This window comes from Habropoda laboriosa, unplaced genomic scaffold (genome assembly GCF_001263275.1).
Source record: "Habropoda laboriosa isolate 0110345459 unplaced genomic scaffold, ASM126327v1 scaffold143, whole genome shotgun sequence".
Lineage (NCBI taxonomy): Eukaryota > Metazoa > Arthropoda > Insecta > Hymenoptera > Apidae > Habropoda > Habropoda laboriosa.
The window spans coordinates 1,820,961-1,842,505 of NW_017100404.1; the positions used below are offsets into that span (position 1 = coordinate 1,820,961).

Below are 21,545 nucleotides of genomic sequence, written 5' to 3' on the forward strand. Positions count from 1 at the left end.
ATTTTCTCTTCTTTCTTTATTACTCTCGTTTATTTTCTATCTGTTACAAAATAACAATGAAGTGAGAAGAAAAATTTCGGTTTATTTCATTTTTTACATTTTGATGGGAGAAGAAAAATTAAATATAAAAAATAATTACTATGAAAAAGTGTAATAATTACAATTATTTTAAAAAGATTTGCTGGTAATAACGTAATAGTACAGCAATATAATGCAATAGTATAACAGTAAATAAATAAAATAAGACTGTAAAATATATATAATTTCCAAATCACATGGCGTTATAGAGAATTAATTATAATACCACGAACAGTAGTGTGTCACACACGTAACAGACGTCGGTTGGGTATTCCCAATAGACCAGCACGTCCAAAAAAAAGCGAGGTCTTAGCCGGCACGAAAAATACTTTACGACACCGAAACACTCGACGCCTCTCACACCTGAACACCACATGACCTAAGATCATAAACAGACCTCCAACAAGCAATATAACAAATGTAAGAACAAATTCCCCACTTTCACACCACCACCAGACACGTTCACGTTCATTCACAAATACGTAGTTTTAATAGCAAACTGTTGTGCGTTAATGGTCTATCTTCCGAGCACTAACTGAGTCCCCTATCCCGAGTAGATTCCTCAAATGGTCTGACTCAAAAAAAGGGACAATTATCGGTTTCGCAACAAGCACATCGCGATTCGTAACAAGTTCCTATCTTCTTTATTTAATACACTAAACATAAGAAAGGAATTTCGTTACGTTTTCACCGTAAGATGGAAAAATTTGCAATTAAATTAAATTCACCGCATTTCTAGTACAATATTTCTACCAGAGAAATTACAATTACAATAGAATTTCCACGTTACCTCTATCGGTATTATTACCACAACACTATTGTAATAATAATACCTACATACGTAATTAGCGAAGCTCACTCGTATCGATCGCAGATACTCAGAAATAACAATTAAATTACTCTTGTCTCCGTGCCCGGGCTACGAGCTGCTTTCTTTCTATACGTCAATTAAACTCGAATCGTCGACATCTCGCGGAAGCTTTAATTTGTGTCAAAGCAAGATTCTGGCCGTCGTATTGATCGATGCGTGATGAAACAGGGTCTCGAAACGGCGCGAAGGAAAAATAAAAGCGGTGGAATTCTCCAAGTTCGCCGACTGTTCGCTGTTAGAACGCGAAAATGCGAGTAATCGGACCGAAGAGAGCGTTCGAATTACTGTACTTGTCTGACGATTATTTATCGTACTTCGAACTATTTGCAATTGGAAAGGATACGTTCAGCTGGCCGGAAATCCCTTTTGGATTAGAGTTTCCGAATTTACTATTATACGTTATTGTTATTTATTTATATTCATTATTCCTATCGTTGTTTCGTGTTTCATATTTTACTCGTTAATATTAGTAAGATTCGTCTGTTTTTTTTTTTCATTATTGTACCATCTATGGTAAGATTTTTTATTTTGTCATTGTTATTCACGTTGTCTGTTTCAATTTTTCATAAGAATTTCTGTCAGTTCACGAGATGGCCTAAATTACATATTTTTTATTTCGAACGATTTGGACTTTTTGATATTTTTAATAGTAACTCCTTTGAACCGTTCAATTTCTGACTATTTTGCAAAAATGTCGCAATTGAAAACGATGCAACAAAAAATAAGTGACCAGTTCAATATCTATCAGACCGCTATCAACGCAAATATGTATCTTTCCAAATTTCATTAATTTGAATTATTTAATTTTAGTATTTAATTATTTAATTCTCTGTTACTGAAAGGTTACAATCCACTTCTGAAATTAGAAAAAAGTAGAATACCCATTCAGATACAAAATTTTCCTGATTTTTCAGTGAATAACTCGCAATGTCTCCCCCATGATTGATTATTCCACTAGATTCTCATTGCCCTCCTAGTCCTTTACTTAACCCCTTACTTTACAAGAATTCAGGCTCACGTTACAGTTATCAAAGTTAGGTAAAATTCAAACGTTCATAAGTGTCGAATTTATGCTAGTTTTATAACAACAACATTGTCTTTCCACTTTGCAAATAATTAAACAAATTTCTTTCACAACAAACCAAATATACAGCCAATACACGACACAGAAGATACTTCTATTCAGAGTTTAAACAGTGTTCAAGTGATACTAATTTAACCTAACCATAATACAAAAAATGTCTATAATTCAACGTATTCTTTAATTAATAATAATTTTCAATTATTATTTATGCATCTAAAACAGACATTCGGTACAATTTAACAATACCATCAGTACATGCCATGCTGTAACTTACTGTAGTGACTTGGATTGCGTCTAAAAAGAACAATAATTACACAATTACGTTGCATTGGTAAAATAAAAGAAGCTTACAATTAATTTGCAGAAAATAAAAAAAAAGGGGGCGTCAGAATATAAAAATAAAGGAGAATTATTGTAGCGTAGGAAGATTTATGAAGGTAAATCATGGCCGGTGTGCATCGAGTGGTTCTCGTCTCGAACTTCTGCAAAATACCTCTTTTCCTGTTCACTTCGTGTCAAGATATTTCGTTAACGCATTTTAGAAAATCCGTCCCGCCTCGATACGCCGAGCGCCATTCCATTTTGTGTATTTTCTCGATGCGTTCCCCTCAAAAGCGCGGCAACTTCTCTAAAGAGTCTATTCACTTCCGAACTTTCCCGATGAAAGTATCGTATTTCCAATATCCGGCTTTCCATCCCCTACTCGCCCCTCTTCATCCCGATCCCGGGGAACTTATTTGCCAGCCAACTACTACGCCACCCTCTCTCTCTCTCTCTCTCTCTCTCTCTCTCTCTCTCTCCGTACTGAAAGAATTTCTGTTGGGCCGGAAGTTCGTGAAAGAGGCAAATTAATAAAATAGAAGCTCGAACGAGAAACGGCCGATGATAATGGGCCTTTAACGAATAATAACAATAATCCGTTTTCGTGCCGTGAAGTAACGAGTACGATCGTGGTTTGGGCTTTTTGCACGGATCGAACGACACTTTTTTTTTTTCTTTTTCGAAATGAAACCGATGCATGGCGAGACTTCACGGTGTACAAATTGAAAATAGAAACGGAGGGAGATCGAATCGCCGACTGGAAGTTTTCGATGCTGTAAGAATTGTAGGAGTGAACAATAGGGGTGCAAGCTTTTTACATTTACCGAATTTTTTGAAATGAAATCTTCGAAGCGATAGTTTGATTTATTGGAAAATTGTTTGGTAATATTTTGGTAAATACTAAACATTTTTTTTATTAACGAAATTTGATACGATAAATATGGTATATTGACTAATGAAGTTTTTGATAATGAAATGGAGTGTGAGTTACTGTGTGTTTGATTTAATATCGTTTTTATATTAATGTCGAGCGTTTCGAGAGTTTTGTAGAAATTTGCATAACCGATACCAAACTTGTACGAAATTTATAATATAATATAATGAAACTGCGACGTTGCGTTGCAGTGAGTTTTTTAAATGGTTTTTATACCTCTGAATGTGCTATATGTGGATTCCACTAATGGCTATAAATATTCTAACGGAAAACATGAATGGAATACTGATGGAATAGCTGCTGCACATGAAACATAAATATGGAGAATATCGGTTAAAATGATGATTGAATCTTGGGAAATAACTTGAGTAATGGAATCTGGAAAAATGTGTCAAAGAAATGAAATAAAATTGTGTATAATTTTTGGTCTCTGCTTTGCCCAGGAATTGCTTTGCTAATTTTATAAAACTAACGAAATTAGATTAATCTGAAAAGTGTGAAACTTACCGAACAATATTTCAAATCAATATTTTCGAAACAAAAACAATTAGATTAGTCTAAAAAGTGTCAACCTTAATTAACAATATTTCACATCAATATTTTTGAAACAAAAAAATATCATTAGTTAATTTCTACGTGCGATATTAATAATAATGCTATAAATAACAATTATTAAACTTTTATTAAATTATTGTGAATAAAGTGCATACATTGATGTCACTAATATTATAGAATTAAATTCGTTCGATGGTAACAAGAATTACTTAAAGAAATGTGTTCAAAATATTCTTGGGCGAATTCTCCTCAATTACCCTGCAAAACCTTATATCCAGACTAAATTGTCTCTCAAAAATCTAAAAAAAAGAAAAGATAAAAGAAAATCCTCCGCGGTTGCCAAAAACGACTGCATATTCAGCTGGCTTTTAAAGCGATCGATGTGTACCTCTGAATACGTAACACACGTTTTCTGATCTGTATAGGTCTCCTAGTAAAAAGAAGCAGATCGTGTACGCGGATTTTGGCCGCATAAAATCAATACGCTTTGAAGTGCACTCGCGAACGGGCAAACTAAACCAAGAAGGAACCTTATCCAGCTAACTTTTAATGATATGAATTCCAAACTTTGCTTGTTGATGCCATGAAACGCGGTTATCGAGCTGCGTCTCTTGTGCAACAGAGCGCACGGGACCGATCAATATCTGGCTTTTAATCAGTTTATACACTTTTCATTCATCCGACGGTCACCAACCGTAGAATCAACCCGAAATTATGATTGAATTTGCATCAACACTCGTTGTATAGAAATGTTGGGTTGTAGACAGGTACTGTAGCAATGATAAATTATAATTACAAATACAAGCAAGTGTTCGGACCAGAGACAGGCGTGTGATAGGATTTTTCATCGATGGCTGGTGTAAACGAAGAATACTTGAATTAAAGCAACAGAAATGTGAGTGAAAAGTATTTGAACCGAGAACGTAAGAGTATCAGGTAAACAAAGAGTGTAAGACCAACAAAAATTTGAGTGGACATGATCGAATTCGTTTTAAGAATGTCCAAGTAAAATGAAAGAATTAGAGAAATTGTGAGAGAGAGAATGAAAGAGCGGGGGAACAGAAGAGGGCGAAAAAGACATGCGCGAGGTAGTCACAGAGCATGAGTTAACCACTTTCTGTTCACGTTGTCGAGACTAACAGTTTTGCTTCTGATTCTATACCTCTTCTGATATTTGTAACATTGCAAAAATCATTGTTATCAAGGAAAAGGTGGTAGCGTTCAAGATGCACTGTAGAGCGAAGGAAAAATTTTGTTTCAACAAATTTTCGCCGTAATTGGAAAAGGCGGAAATATCAAATGGCCTGAAGGGAAAGTCCAGAGTGGAGCGTACGCGACCCACGCGGCACGGAACGTGTTAATAGAGAGAGAATTGAGATTGAAGTAGAGTAGAGCTGCTCAAGCAGCCGTTTAGAGAGCAAGAGCGCCCTTTTTTGCCCGCCCGGGCAGAGTAGTGAGCAGTGGGCGGATCGAGTGACGTCGACGGTCGCGAAAGGAGTGGGGGAAACGCCTGGTGGAGGGGGAGTGTAGGCGTGTTCTCGTACGTTCGTGAGTTTGTTTCCACAACAGTGTGCTGTGAGAATGCACGATAAATGGATGGAAAAATTAGAAGAGAGTGAGTAAAATAAAGCAACCACGTGGACCTTATAAATCTATTTAGATTAGATGTGAGAAAATATCAATTGCTATTGTTTTCGCGTGGAAAATGCAAAGTGAACGAGCAAACCTCGCGAAGTTAATCGAGTAGCAAGGTAAACAAGGAATATTATTTCAAGCGAAGCTCGATTCTCTGATAAACGAACAATATTCTCACATGTCTGGGGAGCATACATTATGCAAAACGATCGCGTGCTATTTTTTAATTAAATACCACGTTGCCACTTTGCAAATGAAAATTAAGCTTGCTAAGATTACTCGAAATTTGAAACTCTTTATTCAGATTTTTACTATACATTTTGGATGAGTTTTCAAGTTAAATAAATATTAGAAGCATCTCTCCTATTTTTCAAATTCTTGAAATAAAAATAAAAATTATAATTGAAATAATTCGTATATTCATTAACTATAATATCAAAAATAATAAACGCAGTTCGTTGCGTGTTAATTAAATAATTAAATATAAAGAAAATTCAACGTTGCTTTATTAGACATCATAAAGACTTTAAATTCGTTCTTTTTATGCTTAAAACTTAGTATTTTGGAAAAATTAGAATCCTCGTTAAAATTACAACTTTTCTAAACTTTCATAATTGGCGAAATAACAAGCTTTAGAAAATATCGCAAATTACTCCGTTTCGTTTCTAAATTGTTCATAAACGCGTCGGTGCATTTGCCTTTATCGTGAAATATCATAGCTCGGAGAGACCACGTGTGAGAGAAGTGGGCAAGCTGGGACCAAGAATGTGTAAAGGTGAACGGACACGTCGCGTGATTAATGAATGAAAGGTGAGAACGTGTGGAATTGGAACGAAAGAAGAAAAGGAAGCCGCGAATGGAAAGAGAACGCGACGAGCAATGTGAAAGACTGGTAGAATTAATAAAGTTAAAATGCGGGACAGTGGAAGTTCTAAACAATCGAAATATACGATTCACTGTAGACTTAATTATTACATTTAACTTGAGAAATGAAAATCAGTTATAAATCGTTAACATGTACAAACAATCGAATATTAAGAAGAATCAATTGGAAAAATTATAGAAAAAGTTTCTTCTTTATTTATAAACAATTATTATTTGATTTCTCCACCATTTTACTTTAGGGAGATTATAACGCGTCAAATTTATGTATCTCGCGCAATTTCATTCACGTCTTCTTCCGGTGTCCTTGGGGATTAGTTTCTGAGTTTTAAATTGTCCACCGTTTCGAGTAAACATTGACCCGCTGCGGCTTTTCATGCTGAGAATTTGCAGAGGAGACCAACATTTACCATTTGCACGAGATATAAAGTAAAATGAAAGAAAATAAAAGAGAGAGAGAGAGAGAAAAGGAAGGAGGAAGCACACGCTCATTTTTTCCTCAAGGATGAATTTTCACCTTCCACTGGTCAGGCTAACGGAGCAAACTAACTATCAGCGTGAAAGTCGAAGCTCCTTACGGGGGACCGAGCGAATTTAGCTTTACGAGCCAACCAGAATCAATATCCACGAGGATCATGGGAGAGAAGTTAAGCGAACTATATTTGCTGGGCTTCTCGTCATAAACGTTATCATTATAGCCAGCAGTATAACCGTGTATTAAAACAGACCCTTCTAGTTGGCAATAACACAGCCAACCGGATAGATGGACCTCGTGGAATGTTAAAGTGAACGACGTTACTTGCCAAATCTATGGCTGACGTAGTAGTCAAATTGGTAAGCGTGTTATAGGCTGTTTAAGGGTGTGCGAAGAGTGTCTTCGTCGGTGACGTTAATCCTTTGATGATGTGCGCCACTCGGAAGTCGAAATGGTTAACTCCACTTTTTCATGTTCTTCCAATTTTATTATTAAGGAGCATGCTTGGTGCTTAATTTTTCAGAAATAAAAGAAATTTAATTGTTTATTTAGTTTGTTTAGTGTTTAATTTTTCATAAATAAAAGAAATTTAAGAAATTTTATTTTATGGAGTTAGTCACTTTGGCTTCTGAGTGGGTCATGTAATAAAAAATTATGATCGCAGCCAGTAAATTCATATATAGTAGATATGCGGGTGAAACACACCGATACACTAAATTTTAAATTTAAAAAATAATATTTTAAATACTATATTATTCGAAATATTAATTTTTTCTAAGTGTCTGAATATTTTTGGGAGTAACTGCATGTATGTAGCGTCGAGTTCTCTATAGAGGAGACGCGGCGACTTCTGAGGATCGCGGTGACTTCTAAGGGTCGCGGATCCTTTGTTTGCGAATCGGCGATAGAGAGTTCGATCGCCGATCTCAAAGGTACGCGCGCGTGGCCGATGACGCGAAGCATGGTGCTGCGTAGCACGCGTAAAGCGTTAAGGATGTCCTGGAAGGATCTGGTCACAGAGTCGGAAAAATGCGGCTTTTTCTGATAAGAGGACCATGAGAGACGGCAAGGCACTTACCCCAGAACAATCCTTATATTATAAACACATCTAACATGTGTGTGTATGAAAGTGGTCTAACAAAGCAACACCATATCGAAGGATTATTTATTTTCAATTGTACTGTTTGGCATATTTGCATTGACATGAAAATAATCATAAGTCAGACACATTTTTGACTGTAATTTTCAATTTTTTATTTTTAAGTACAAAATTGGAGAGATTCAATTTCTGTTTGCGATATAGACAGATTGTGGTATGGACAAGATTGTTAAAAATCAAAGGAAGTTAACGGTAGAAAAAAATTTAAAAGAGTCGTAATCTATAATTTTTCAAAATGTGTATATTTCGAGATAAAAAATCGCAGACTGATAATTATTCCAAATTTGCTGTCTACTTAAGGCTGCAACTCTTGAAATGCAGGAAATACAAACCGAGGAGGTATATGTCAGGATCAATGTGTCGCAAAGGGAAAAATTGTATATCGCGCAGAAAAAGTAAGTTGCGTGCTTTTTTCTCGATGTTTTCTACTATTGTGCGCAGCTACAAATGAGAAAAACTCGGGGAGAGTTTCCTCTTTTACGAGAAAATTCACGCCCCCTTTCTATCTGTTGAACACCCTGTATACATGAGAAGCTCTTCGTTCACATCACGCTTCCGGCAACGGAGTAACGAACAATCAGCTGGTATCGGAAAGAGTCACCCTTCCTGTCGCCTTTCATTCTTTCGAAAAAGCCTGAAGAACGATTAGATCGTTTCCAAGAAAAAGAAAACCACTTCGAGTTCCCTTGACAACTGCACTCTGTTCTTTTCATCTAATGCGAACAGTTTCGCAGATTTTTTGTTTTTTTTTTTTCTTCTTCTCTTCGTCGAAGAACCAGAAATAACGCTTCGTGCACCCTTTGAAAGTTATAGAGATGCCATCGAGATCGTCTTCACGGTATCTTTCGATACGAAACTTTCATACGAGCTACCTTTGCCCATTATGAAACGTTGATAATTATCTCCTCTGCAGAAAAATCGAATAAAAAATCCATTTCTTTTCGATACACCATAAATTAGTATCGCAATGTAAACTTTTTTTTAAAGTAATTTTTAAACCGTAGGAAATTATTAATTAACCCAAGAATGCAAAATTTTCTGGTTTGACTGTACAAAGCTGTAAAATTTTGTTTTATTAAATAAAGGTGAAAGTGCACAACGGATGAAATTAGGAATTGTATATAATTAGAAATTTCGAAAAATCGAAATTTTTGCTGGACTGTTTATGCAAGCTCCGTTTCTTGGTTAAGTATCTTAAAAAAGAATTCGCGGAGAAATTCGCAAAATTACGCGGTGCAAGTAAACACGCTGCGTTTTTAAACACCCTCCTTTTCTCAACGCCATGTTTTTCAAGACGGTGAAAAAAACGAGGAAGGACCGATATTTTTTTTGCAAACTTTTACTTTTGGAAATGCGCCAAAAGCCTCCAACTACACAGTGCGAGCAAATTTTCGAAACGTTACATAGGTGTTTAAAGGGTTAATAATAAATGTTTAGTTATCATAAATTAATGTTAGTTTAAAATGTAAGAATCGATAGTGTTCGATATATAATATTCTGTATTAATGCAAATTAATTTCCATCGAAAATTTACTAATTTTTAATGATTTAGAAAATATAGGTAACTCATTCATTTTTATCGACAAATTTTTAGCTAACTTTGACAAATAATTTTTTCGAAACACGTTTAATCATATTTCCTTTCCAATATGAAAACGTATCGAACGAAGAAAAATTGCATAACTGTTAATTATTTACAATGAAACATAATGAAACTTCTTTCCCAGAAAACGTGATTGGTTCCATTAATCTCTTTATCGAAACATAGGAATTAAATTGGATTTCGTTAACAATGAAATGGCAGGATTGTTAATCAAAGACAGAAATTGTACAGATATTGAAATTCATTTTCTTCCTTCGTTTCTTGGAACAGCGTATTTTTTCCCCATATGCTTCATTGTGAGCTCAAACATTTGCGTTAAACGTTGTACGTATATTTGATTTTATCACATGCAAAATCTATGCTCGTTGCTTAAGTTTCAAATATGTTATGCTTACCCAAGGCTTGTACCAAGATTGCTTGATATGTTAAGCTCTTCACGCCCTAGGGACGTTTTCCGTCGATAACGAGAATATTAACGAGGCATTCCTTGTTCTTTGCAATTTCAGGTTTAATGTTTCGGCTATAGTTAGAGTTGCTTTGCCAGTTCAGATATTGTTGTGCTGGAAATCAGCGTTCACGTTAATTTTGCGATTGACTTTTATTTATTTATTTAATATTTATATTGAATTATTATTTTAATTAATTAATTTAATATTTAATATTTCGAATAAATTATTATTTCGGCTGTGTCTACTGTAGTGCCGCGTTAGCTGACCGCGATTTCGCCTCGTTAACTGTCCGCTGTTCCCTCCACTTCTCGGAACCGGCTTGATAATAATTTTACCGTAACTTCACAATTGTCGAGTGTAAAACTTTTCCGTCTTATTTATGCAAATTTCCTTGATCGCCTCTATCCTCCTTTACGCTTCATACTAAATTCTTAAAATCACCGGAACGTCGTGCACAGCCGACAAAGCAGGGATCTTGTCTGACAATAAGATTATATCGTGAAAACGCGTTCCACTGAGCCGAGAATTTTTCAAGGTGTCGAAATCCGATTGGGCCAGCCGCGAAACCGGGGGGAAAACTCGAAAAATATTTCGCAGCTGCTTAGGGTTACCGAACCGGAATTTAATCTGAGAAAGGAGCTGGCTCGAGGTAACTGATGTGATATCCAGCGAAATATAAAAGTTTCCCGCGTCGATGTAAGCTGATTATTTCGCAGCAAAGCAGGGCTAAATAATAGAAAGTTTCCTCGATAAATCAGAATTTCCTTCGGTTTATGTGACTTCAGCTTCTGTTTATGAAGGTGCACCCACCCTGAGACGTCTGAAAATAAGTTAAACTTTGGGAATTTTTTTTCATAGCTAACTACGGAATGAAAAGTTTCAATTTTTTCGGGGGATATAAGTGTAGCTTTCAGCTTCTTTCTGCGATTTTTCGAAAGTAAAAATGCTACAAAATGGAGGAGTTATTGCGAAACATCTTGAGCTGGAACATCGATTGCTGGCTACCATCGCTGGCAAGGATTGGAACGTCTGAAGTAAAAAATTCTTGCTGATTTGTAAATAAAAATGCATTACCTAGAATGTAGTTTAAGATTGTTTCGGTATGTTGATTATTTAATTGTTTAGAAATGTTTAAATTTGATTTCCTTGGTAAAAAAAGGTTTTTTATGTTCAAGCTACCACCGTTTCTACAATAATTATAATTTTTGGAAAATCTTAAGCTACATTGTGGGTAGTACATTTTTATTTATAAATTGGAAAGAATTCTTTATTTCAGACGGCCTGAATTTTTTATTTTTTATGGCGGCCAACAATTGATGTTCCAACTGAAGATGTTTAGCAATAACTCCTCCATTTTGTAACATTTTTACCTTTTAAAAATTCTAGAAAGAAGCTGAAAGTTGCATTGATATCCTCCAAAAAAATTGAAATTTTTCATTCAGTAGTTTCCAATGAAAAAAATTCCCAAACTTTACCAATTTTTAGACGTATCAAATAATTCCGTGTCAAATAAGTCTCAAATAATTCTGACAATTGTATCATTAAGTTGAAATTAAAAACTGTTTACTTTATTCTAACAGAAGTATTATGTAACATGATTGTTTCTTCTTTTTTTTTTTTTTACCAATTTTTAAGCTTTCGCCAAACCTTTTACCTGTTCTTTTTAAGGTCTGCGAAAAGAGCTATTGTAAACTACCTTAAGGTACGATACACATACAACGTGCATGCAAATTGAAAGTTTGTTCACTCCTCACATATTTCTGACGTATATGCATATTTTGTGGAAACAGAATTTTCGAAAGTATTTTCATATTTCCAACCCTGTATCGAGAAGCGAAAGCTTTCAAATCGTGCTTGAAAACGCCGTTTAATCCAATTTCTGATAAAAATGCACTTTTTCCTCGCGCACATTTTACCATTTTCTGTTTCACACAGAATTTCGGCGCGTAACTTGTTGCAGCAGAAACATTCAACAGAGTTGAAAAGGAAATATTTATATAAAACAAATACTTCTAAGTAAATTGAACAGAAAAATATCGAAGGAACTGCTGTCACAAATATAATACGTATAATTTACACAAAGACACTTTTTTCCAATATTTTTTTAAGAGTATTTATCCATAAATTCGGGAAATTTCAACACTGGTGATTTAAAGCTACTACGAAATTTTCAAATCCTGTAAATTTTATATTTCATTATTAATTGTTATTTAGTACGCAGAGTTACAATGCTGCTTTTTTTCATTATTTGCAGTATGCAATAATACTTCGTCCTTTCTTGAATTATTTCTATATTTTTGACAGATTGTTAAATGTCAGCTTCAAAAATAGCATAAAAATTTTACATGAATTTTTTAATTTAGCATGTGAACAACAGTAAAAAAAAAATAGAAAATTCCCATTTATTGACAGAATATTCGCGAATATTGAAAATTTTAGCAATTTCTTCTCCAACCTATTTTCCTATTAATTGATTTTTATTCGAAATTTTGAAATAATTACACAGAATAATTATTTTTCTCTTGTTTTCAAATTTTAATTTTTCTTTTATTATTCTACAATAGAAAATATTAGCCCCTAATATTGTTGTATCACAGACACTCTTATATTAGCTCCACTTCCTCCAATTTCACATTAAACATCTCGAAAACCATTCGAGACAGGAAGCTAAAATTTGGCGCTATCAGTTTGAAAAAAAAAAAAAGAAAAAAATCGACGACTGTTACCCTAATTCTCATGCGTTTCGGCGTGGAACGGCTGACATTTATACTTATTGTTAGAAAAAGGTAGCATAATTGAAGTTAAAGTGGCGGAGCCATTGAAGCAGATCGGTTAAATGCCAAAGCTACCGGCAACGATAACCGCGCTTATGCGGCACAATTATAAAGGATTACGATGAAATTGCAGTTCGCAATTACGACTAATAAGGTTAAGCTGTTTCCAATTGCGTTGAGCACGGACCAAGTTATAAATGTACGACGTGATGTTTCTATTTGAATTTCTAGTACGATCCGTGGTAATGGAGGTTGTCGGTGGAAAAAGGGCCGATTCTTTTGCAATTTCAAGTTTTTTGATAAAACTTTATGAAAAGTTGTAAAGCTTCTCTTAATTTAGAAAGTAATTTAAACAGCTTAACTGTCGACGTCGTTTCACATTTTTTTTTAATAATACTTCTGTCGTTTCCTTCTTTCCTTTTCTTCTCTCAATTATTTATTTTATTTTTCGTGAAATAACTTTGCATAAGTAGATACTATGTAATTTATTCGAGTACCTTGGAGCAAGTTTTGTCTCATTCTCTGCTGAATTTCATGCATAATAGTGTGATATATTAATTATTAGAGTAGATTTTATACTTTAGATTATTTATATTTACTTCAGGTTGAAGGTTTTGAACATAAAAATTGACATTTAATTTTGAAATTATGAAAATCATTGAAATTATGTGCCTGCAATAAAATGTAAAAATTGCAGTATAATATGAAATGCAATATTTAATTTTGAAATTATGAAAATTATGAATTTATTAAAATTATGTGCCTACAGTAAAATGTAAAATTTGCAATATAATCAAAATTGGAACATAATTGATAAATAATTCTAAAAAACTATCAATGGTCAATAATCGAAGTTCTAAACGTTACAAGATATTTTCTATTAAAAATCGCCCTGGGTACACTAAGAAATACGCGAAAAATGAGATTGAAGTAAAAAAAAAAAGAAACCACGAATAATCTTCGTGCAACCTATGTATATTCTTGAATTACCTATCAGTCAGGACGGATAAAAGGAATCTGCAATCTCACGCGTAATACTTTCCAATTCAGGACTCCTAGGCTGAAGGCGGCGAAATTAAACGTTACAACATGCTGACGAATCGTGTAATATCCATAGAAAACAGACGGGACACGTTAACGTGTTCCTCGCAAGAAAGAGCTCAAGCGAAGCGAGGTAAAAGCTGTGCGAGCTTTCCACGAATTGAATTAAGATCTGAATGTCAGAGCGAAGGATTTTCAAATGCGATACCTTTTCGCGGCAGTGGATACAGTTCGTGATGTACGGGATATTTTCGACAATGGTCAAACAAAAATTTCATTCCTCTGAGGTGAATTCATTCGTTGCTGAAATATTTTTTGAATAATTGGAAAAAGAATTCAATATTTTAAGCGTCTGCTTTAAATTAATGTTAACTTCGTTATTTCTCAATATTTCAACAGTGACTTTTGAAAATTTGTTATAAAAATGGTAAATTCTGTTTAATTATCATTATTTCTATTGTAAATTTACAATGATTTTGGAAATTTTAGAAATACTGTAGGAATAATTAAGCGTTTCACCCTTTAACGCTCATTTTTCTCAACTTGATACGCCGAATAAGATCAATCTTACTTTTTTGTAATTATTTCTTAGACTATAGAAATAACTTTTCCATTATTCACAATACTGCAACACTTTTGTTTGTCGTAATGGAAAAGGTAACGCAGTATGGAAAATGAAAGAAAATCATTTTAAGAAATTGCACTTATTGGACGATTAGTTTATATAATATACATAAAATGTATTGGAAATGGGTTATGAAAATGAAATAGTCTTTTAACTTTGTAATATGCTATTTATTGACGGACTCAGAGGAAACGTCTTTACGCTATTGAATCTTCTAAAGGACTGTTTTTGGGCACCCAAAAGGAAAGTTGGGGTCCCCTTATACCTAGGAACTGTTCACATTATGGTATCGCATTGTGCAGTGCGTGATTCGAAGACGGACACCATCTGGTGGAAGTCTTAGTGCCTTTGTTTAAAATAACGCGGAGACATTTTTGTCCTCACTTGATTATTTCCATAGGGTGTTGTTGGAAATAATCCAACAAAATGTAATTGAATTTTTACTATTCAACAGCACCCAATCTCGATCAGAATTTATATATTTAGATACTTGACCAAAAAAAGGTAATTGTCTCAATTCCAACCTATTACAAAATTATTCATTAAAATCTGACGGTATTGAACTTTATTTCAAGAATTTAATATTCAGCGTTCGATTAAGTCACGCATCTACTTCTTTAATAATCGTATTGACGATAGGATAGCTCAATTTCGCAGGACTGTAACTGAATCCGAAGCTGATTACGCGGTCACGATAGGTATTACAGCTACTTGCGCTACTAATTATCGAGCTACGTGAAAACTTCTCGTCTGCCTTCTATCTGATGAACAACCGATTCAATTTCCTCGATACTGTACATCGAGTATTGCATAGTAAGCTGCTAAGAAAATTTCTACAACGATTATTAGCAATTATTAATCGTCAAAGTTAGCCCTCCGTTGGCAACCTGGGTCATTCTTGACCCGAGGCAAATTTCACTCTTGTATTTCTTCGAAAAGCTTTCTTTATTTTTATTGAAAAGAAGCTTGAGAGACTTTGATAAGTAACAGAATTCTTTTGGATTTCTTTAAAGCTTAGAATAGTAAAAAAATTAGTGCTATAGCAATCAAAGTACCATATGGCAATAAGTTATTTCGAGATTTTAGGGGGGAAAACACTCCGAGGGTTCTGAAAATAGGTAAACTTTGGGGATTTTTTTCACAGGTAACTACCGAATGAAAAATTTCAATTTTTTTCAGAGAATATAAATGTAACTTCCAGCTCTCCTCTCCAATTTTTGAAAGGCAAATCATGTACAATCTCATGTGATACTGAAATTTCTCTTTCGAAGAATTTTAGGAAAATATAAAGATCCTTTCGTTAATTATACAAATTCTTTTAAACACACCAAATTTGAAAGTTTTTTTAAGTACGCCTAAGTTGAAATTATTCGACGCCTGAACTATGTAGATCAACTCACTCTGTATATCGGGTGTCGCTAATCTTCCGGAAATATAAACTTCCAACTACCAATTACACAAATTTTCTCAACGAACTTATAATTCTTGTCAAACGCTCGAAAGTGAAACTATTGTATTTTCGTAATTCCACAGGTAACCGCCTAATTCGAAATTATTCGACTGTTAAACTAGGTCAGTTCGCCCTGTATATCGAGTGTCGCCTCGATAAACAAGACGTTCCGTCAGTTCGTTCTAACGAAAGTTGGTCGGTTCAAAAGATGACGCTCGTTCCCTCTCGCTGCGAGTGTAATTGACGGTCGTGCCGGGGAAAAATTTGCCGGCGAAGAGAGAGACAAAGAGAAACGACGCCAATTAGCCCGCTCGTCGATAAATCAATGCCGACTTGGAAGGCTTTAGGCAGAAATTATTTTAAAGCGGCCACGCGGCGCATCGAGAAAAATGATCTCCTTGCTCGGCTCTACTTTTTATCAGGCTTCCTCTCGCGTCCATCCGTTTACGTTAGCATTTTCCACGCCAAACCTCGAATTAATTACGAACCTGAGAAAACGCTGACTCTCGCGATGAAAATTCTTTGAAAATTGCAGAAGCCTCCTCCGAAAAAAAAAAACATTTACTGCGAAAATTAATTATCTCGAAGGAATGACTGCAAGGTACACGTCAAAAGGTGAGTCATTCTTTAACCCTTTGAGTGCTCAAAATGTGGTAAAAGAGAGGAAACTTTGTGACTTAAATTTCTTGCGAGTTACGTGGAAACGTGTTTTTTTTTTTTAAATATAATTTTTAATTATTTCAAGTAACTGTGACCTTTGCGATGTTACCTCCTATCTGAACCTCTTGCAAAGTGAATTTTAAGTATTCAAAGGGTTAATCGAGGTGTCCAAAATTTTTGGCGGGAGAGAAAATGCAATATATTTTTATTTTCAATGAAAATTTTGATCGAAGAAGAAAAGGAACGAGCTTCTGCAACGGAGAAGTTTACTATAGCGAGGAATACTCTATATACCACTTAAAAAATTCAGCGTTTGTAAACATTCGCAAGAATTGAATATTGTCATTTTTCTTCCTCGCCGAGATTTATTAAAGAAAAGTGTCGTTCAAAGTGGGCAAAGCAGAACGAAATAACCTGTACATTTTCCGGCGGCGTGTAATTTTACGCGGAGGAAAACAAAGCGAAGATGAAAAGAAGTAGAAACGAGACTGCTTTACAGCGTTTTTGGCCGGAATGAAATTTTCACGAGTACGTCTTTGCCACCTGGAAACAAAGCGATTTTTCTCTTTTTTTTTCTTTCTCTTTTTTCCTTTTTTCCCCCCCGCCGAACAAGTGCGCCAGTCGAATTTTCACCTCAGCCGTCGAGCTCTCGACACCCATGACTTTCAATCAATAGCTGCAATTCAATTGAAAAGGTTTCAACGAGATTTGCATTCCACAGTGTTTTATCGACTACATTTTCGCGATTGCCGAGTCTCTGATTTTATTCGCATGTTGCATTATGGAAATTTATGTAGCATCGTTTGATTTCGAACATTAGTTTATTTATAAGATTCATGTGGGGGATGGATAGAGAAAGCGTTCTGACTAATTCAACGAAAGCACGAGCTTTGAAAAAAGGAAGAAAGATTTATTCTTTATGGAAGGTGGTAAATTGAAGGCGGCAAGAGTTTCGAGAGTTTCCCACGAACGGAGACGTTTTCTGTGTCCAAAAGAATCCTATGCATACAAATAAAGAGGGGGAAATAGGTGATAAAGACTAAGTGTTTAGATAAGACGTGCTTCTTGGGTTGGTACAGTGGCGTAACTTGGTTTCTTCTTCAAGTTTCAAATACCTTTACATCTTCTGCTGAATGGTAATACCTGAGTTTGGAACGTTTTTACAGTAATTCGTCTGTAAATGAATTTATACGTGGAAAAATAAGAAGTACAATTTTTACTAATTTTATTTCGTATATAAAACACATTTGAAGGAGGGTTTATTTTGTTTGCACACATTCAAGACGGAAAAATTAACTTGGACTATGTGTTCATGTATATACAAATTTTTTTAATAGATATGAATTAAATCGTATCAGAATGTAGTGTTTAATTAGAAAATTTGCAGCAGATTTGGTACCTGACATTATTCAGCGTGTACTCTTTATTCACTTTTATACAATATGTGAATAATAATTATTTATTTAGTCCTTGTATATCATATGTAATATTAATTTATTATTTTGATTTTTCTCACTGCCATAAATAATTATTATTTATTAATTAGAAATGGGACAAAATAACTTGTGTATTAGTATATAAAAATGTATTAACCTCATAGTCAACACAGTTCAATATTTTCATACTATAAAATCAGTTTATACTATTTTTATATTTATACTTACGTTATAATTAATTTATAGCAATATAGTTAAATACTCTCGGTATACAAAATCAGTGTACATAAAAATTCATGAACGATACAGTCAACACAGTTGAATACTTTGAATAATTAATCGTTTAATTAAATTGAAATTTTAAACGTTAATATTCACCCTTGAACTGCACCATCCGTTTGTTTAAAATCTCAAAGGAATTTCTTGTGAAACTGCAAACAGCGCGTTGTTGATCTCTTACGCGGTTTTCGAAGTCTCTTGCTCATTTCACCGGCATAAAGCGTTCGAAGTGACCCCGGCACAATGAAATAAATAAAAGAGGAAAAAGCTTAATTGAGTTCGATCGACGGTTGCATACCGTGGTTCCCGTTGCGCTTTATTTTTGGCTAAAGGTAATTTCCGGCTGCTTCGTTGATTGAACCTGGGGCCAAGTTCTGTTGTAACGGGGAAACTTTTATAAATCTGCCGTGGAAAATGCTTTTCGCTAACTTTACTATAAACGTCTGCAATTAAAATGGTCATTCCGTGTAAGAACGGGCCAGAAAGGAAACTTAGTGTTATAACTTTAGCCTCGACCATCTCCGAGCAGTTTCGATGATTTACAACGTAATTAATTACCGAAAGAATGAGAAAGTAAGGGGTAGAACGTCTTCGAATAGAGATAATGCAACGTAACTATGTAGAGAAAGTATTATCTTTGGAATTATTGAAAGTAGAAAAGAAATGTTTTACGACGAGTTTAAATAATTTAGAGCAATAAAGGTAACATTTTTATGTCACATTATTTATGAAATTAAATACTATGGGAGCAAACTTGGAGCTGAAATAATTTCTTAAATTTACTAAGAAGTATTAAAAATGTAAATAAGAAGAATTTTGGCTAAGAATACAGCTTTCGCCATAATTGATACAAATTAATAAAAATCCTAATTAATATGTAGCTCTCACCATAATTTATTCGTAGGCAAAAATCTCTGCTATAATTTTGTTACTCTTAAATGCGTACTAGCATTGCAACTAGCTTCCTCAGGACTCAAGTGCCACTACGATGGCTTAAAACTACGATGTATGTATTAACTCTGCTCAGGTCTATCGCAGAAATAATTTAATAATTAGTCAGCTGAACAATTAAAAAATTTGGACAAGTGATGTGACAAATGATATTGACTTGGTAGCCAGCATCCCTGTTCACTACTTCAATGCTTTCTTATTTTCAGGGATTCCCTGTATTTTCTGAGAAAGTACCCTTTGGCCTTAGCTATAATTCTTGACCATAATAATGATTTAGCCTTAGTGGCAACAATGATTTGGTCTCACAAAGCCATAATAATGATTTGGTCTTAGCTGTAATAGTGATTTGGTCTCAGAAAGCCATAGTAATGATTTAGCCTTAGCTGTAATAGTGATTTTGCCTTAGCCATAATAATGATTTGGCCTTAGCCATAATAGTGATTATGTTTTACCTGTAATAACGACCACAGAAAAATCTAATATTTTCTAGCCTATACGTATTAGATCTTCTGCTATAGCTGATTGGACGTAGCTCAGTCTGATGTACTCTCACGCCTTCCTCCAACTAGATACTGCTGAATAAATGGATAATTCGTGGTTTATTCGATTTGTCCTGGACCATTTTGAATAGAGTACTTCTGAACTGTGAAGTCCAACTCTAAGCAAGTCAACCGAACTCTAATCTCGTTGTAATCTCTAGCTCTAAGTGAAACTCTAGTTAACTCGAGCACCTCTATTCTACAGAATTATCCAATGGGATAAAGTAAAGTCTTTAAAGCAACGAAACTGCATTTCTTATTACTCCTAGATTACTCGGCACCATACGTGCAAACTCTCTAACCTAAACCCACCCTCTTCATCTCTGAGAAAACGCGGGAAACACGCTTCCATTTGAAATCAACGAAAAATGTTAAAAAATATTTTGAAATATTTCAATTGTAATTAAACGAACCTACGGTGCGATACAATTCTATTCTAAAATCTGTTCTACATTATTCGTAGCAAAAACATTCCTCAGAAGCGTAGAATAAGGAGATTAAGGGAACGGAACAAACTCTTGCCTCAGTTATGTTCTTTAAACCGAAGAAACTGAAACACGGGGGTAGCTACGCAGATAAAGGAACAATTAACACGGAGAATAGCTAGAATCTTTCTTGAGGAGCGGCAACTCTTGCGTGGGGATCGTAAGATGGAATTCTTTAGCTTTGAAGATTATTCTGGCGCAGTCGGTCTGCAGCTGAACTAAAATCACGCGAAACGCTTGGCCTTTGTAAAGTAACGCGAATACTTTGGCCCTGTGCTATCCGAATTAGTTAATAGGAACAACGAGTTGTTCCTAGCGGTGATTTCTTGCGAGAATGTACAGGGTGAAAAGAAAATCGAACTTTGTGGTTTTTGTTAAATTTTTATTTCGACAAAATTAATATTGGTAATTTTAATTATGCGTCTGTTTATTTTTGGAATTAATGGGATTATTCTTTTTCACTTCAGAGTGACAATTTTAGAATTGGAAACGAGTAGTTTGTTTGTATCTTTGTCTGAATTTAATTTTTAGTTTTCCGTACGATGTAATTCAGAATGAAAGCTTTTTCCCCCGATGCTATAAAATTTCATGTTTCAATCGCGTATCTCCTTCCGCATTCGTGCACACATGTCGCGCATAAAATCACTATGTTTTTCTTTCATTAAACGATAGCGTGCGTGAAATATGCCGCTCGACTCGGAGCTTTCGATTCCGTTTCAGCACAGTCTTCCTTTTTTCTTTGTTTCTTCAATTTTGTAGTTGTAAGCGGAAGAATCTATGGACATCGTGGACTTTCTTTTGCCGAAAGAGCTGAAAAATGGATTTTTCAATACTTTTTTGCAACCCAGGATCAAAAACGTTTGATACACAATTACAATATTTGACAAAATGTCCAAAAAGTGGGAATCCAAAACGCTTTTACTATACTTTCACGAGAACCTAAAAAATTGTTAAAAGAAAAATACTTATGCTTACACAAGGCTTAACTTTAGCATCCAAAAAAAAATACCCTTAACCTATTTGAGGCCAAAGACACACTCTATGTGTAACGATCATGGATTCATATTATATTATTGCTAAACTAATCATGCAAATAAGATCATTTTTAAACACAATAAAAGTTGAAGCTCTATATATTAGGTCTACCGGATAGTTCTGTCCGATAATGTCATCTCAAGATCCAAAAACGAGACATTCTACAGAAATGGAATCCACAAATTACCATCACGCTGGTAAGAGATCATTCGTAACGATGGAAA

General features: G+C 34.6%; 1 protein-coding gene across 1 annotated transcript in view; it reads left to right on the forward strand.

Moving 5' to 3' along the window:
• Positions 1 to 21,545, forward strand: part of LOC108575325 (cyclic nucleotide-gated cation channel alpha-3-like) — a 134,711-nt gene that overhangs the window by 69,648 nt on the left and 43,518 nt on the right. The gene's annotated exons all lie outside the window — the stretch shown is intronic.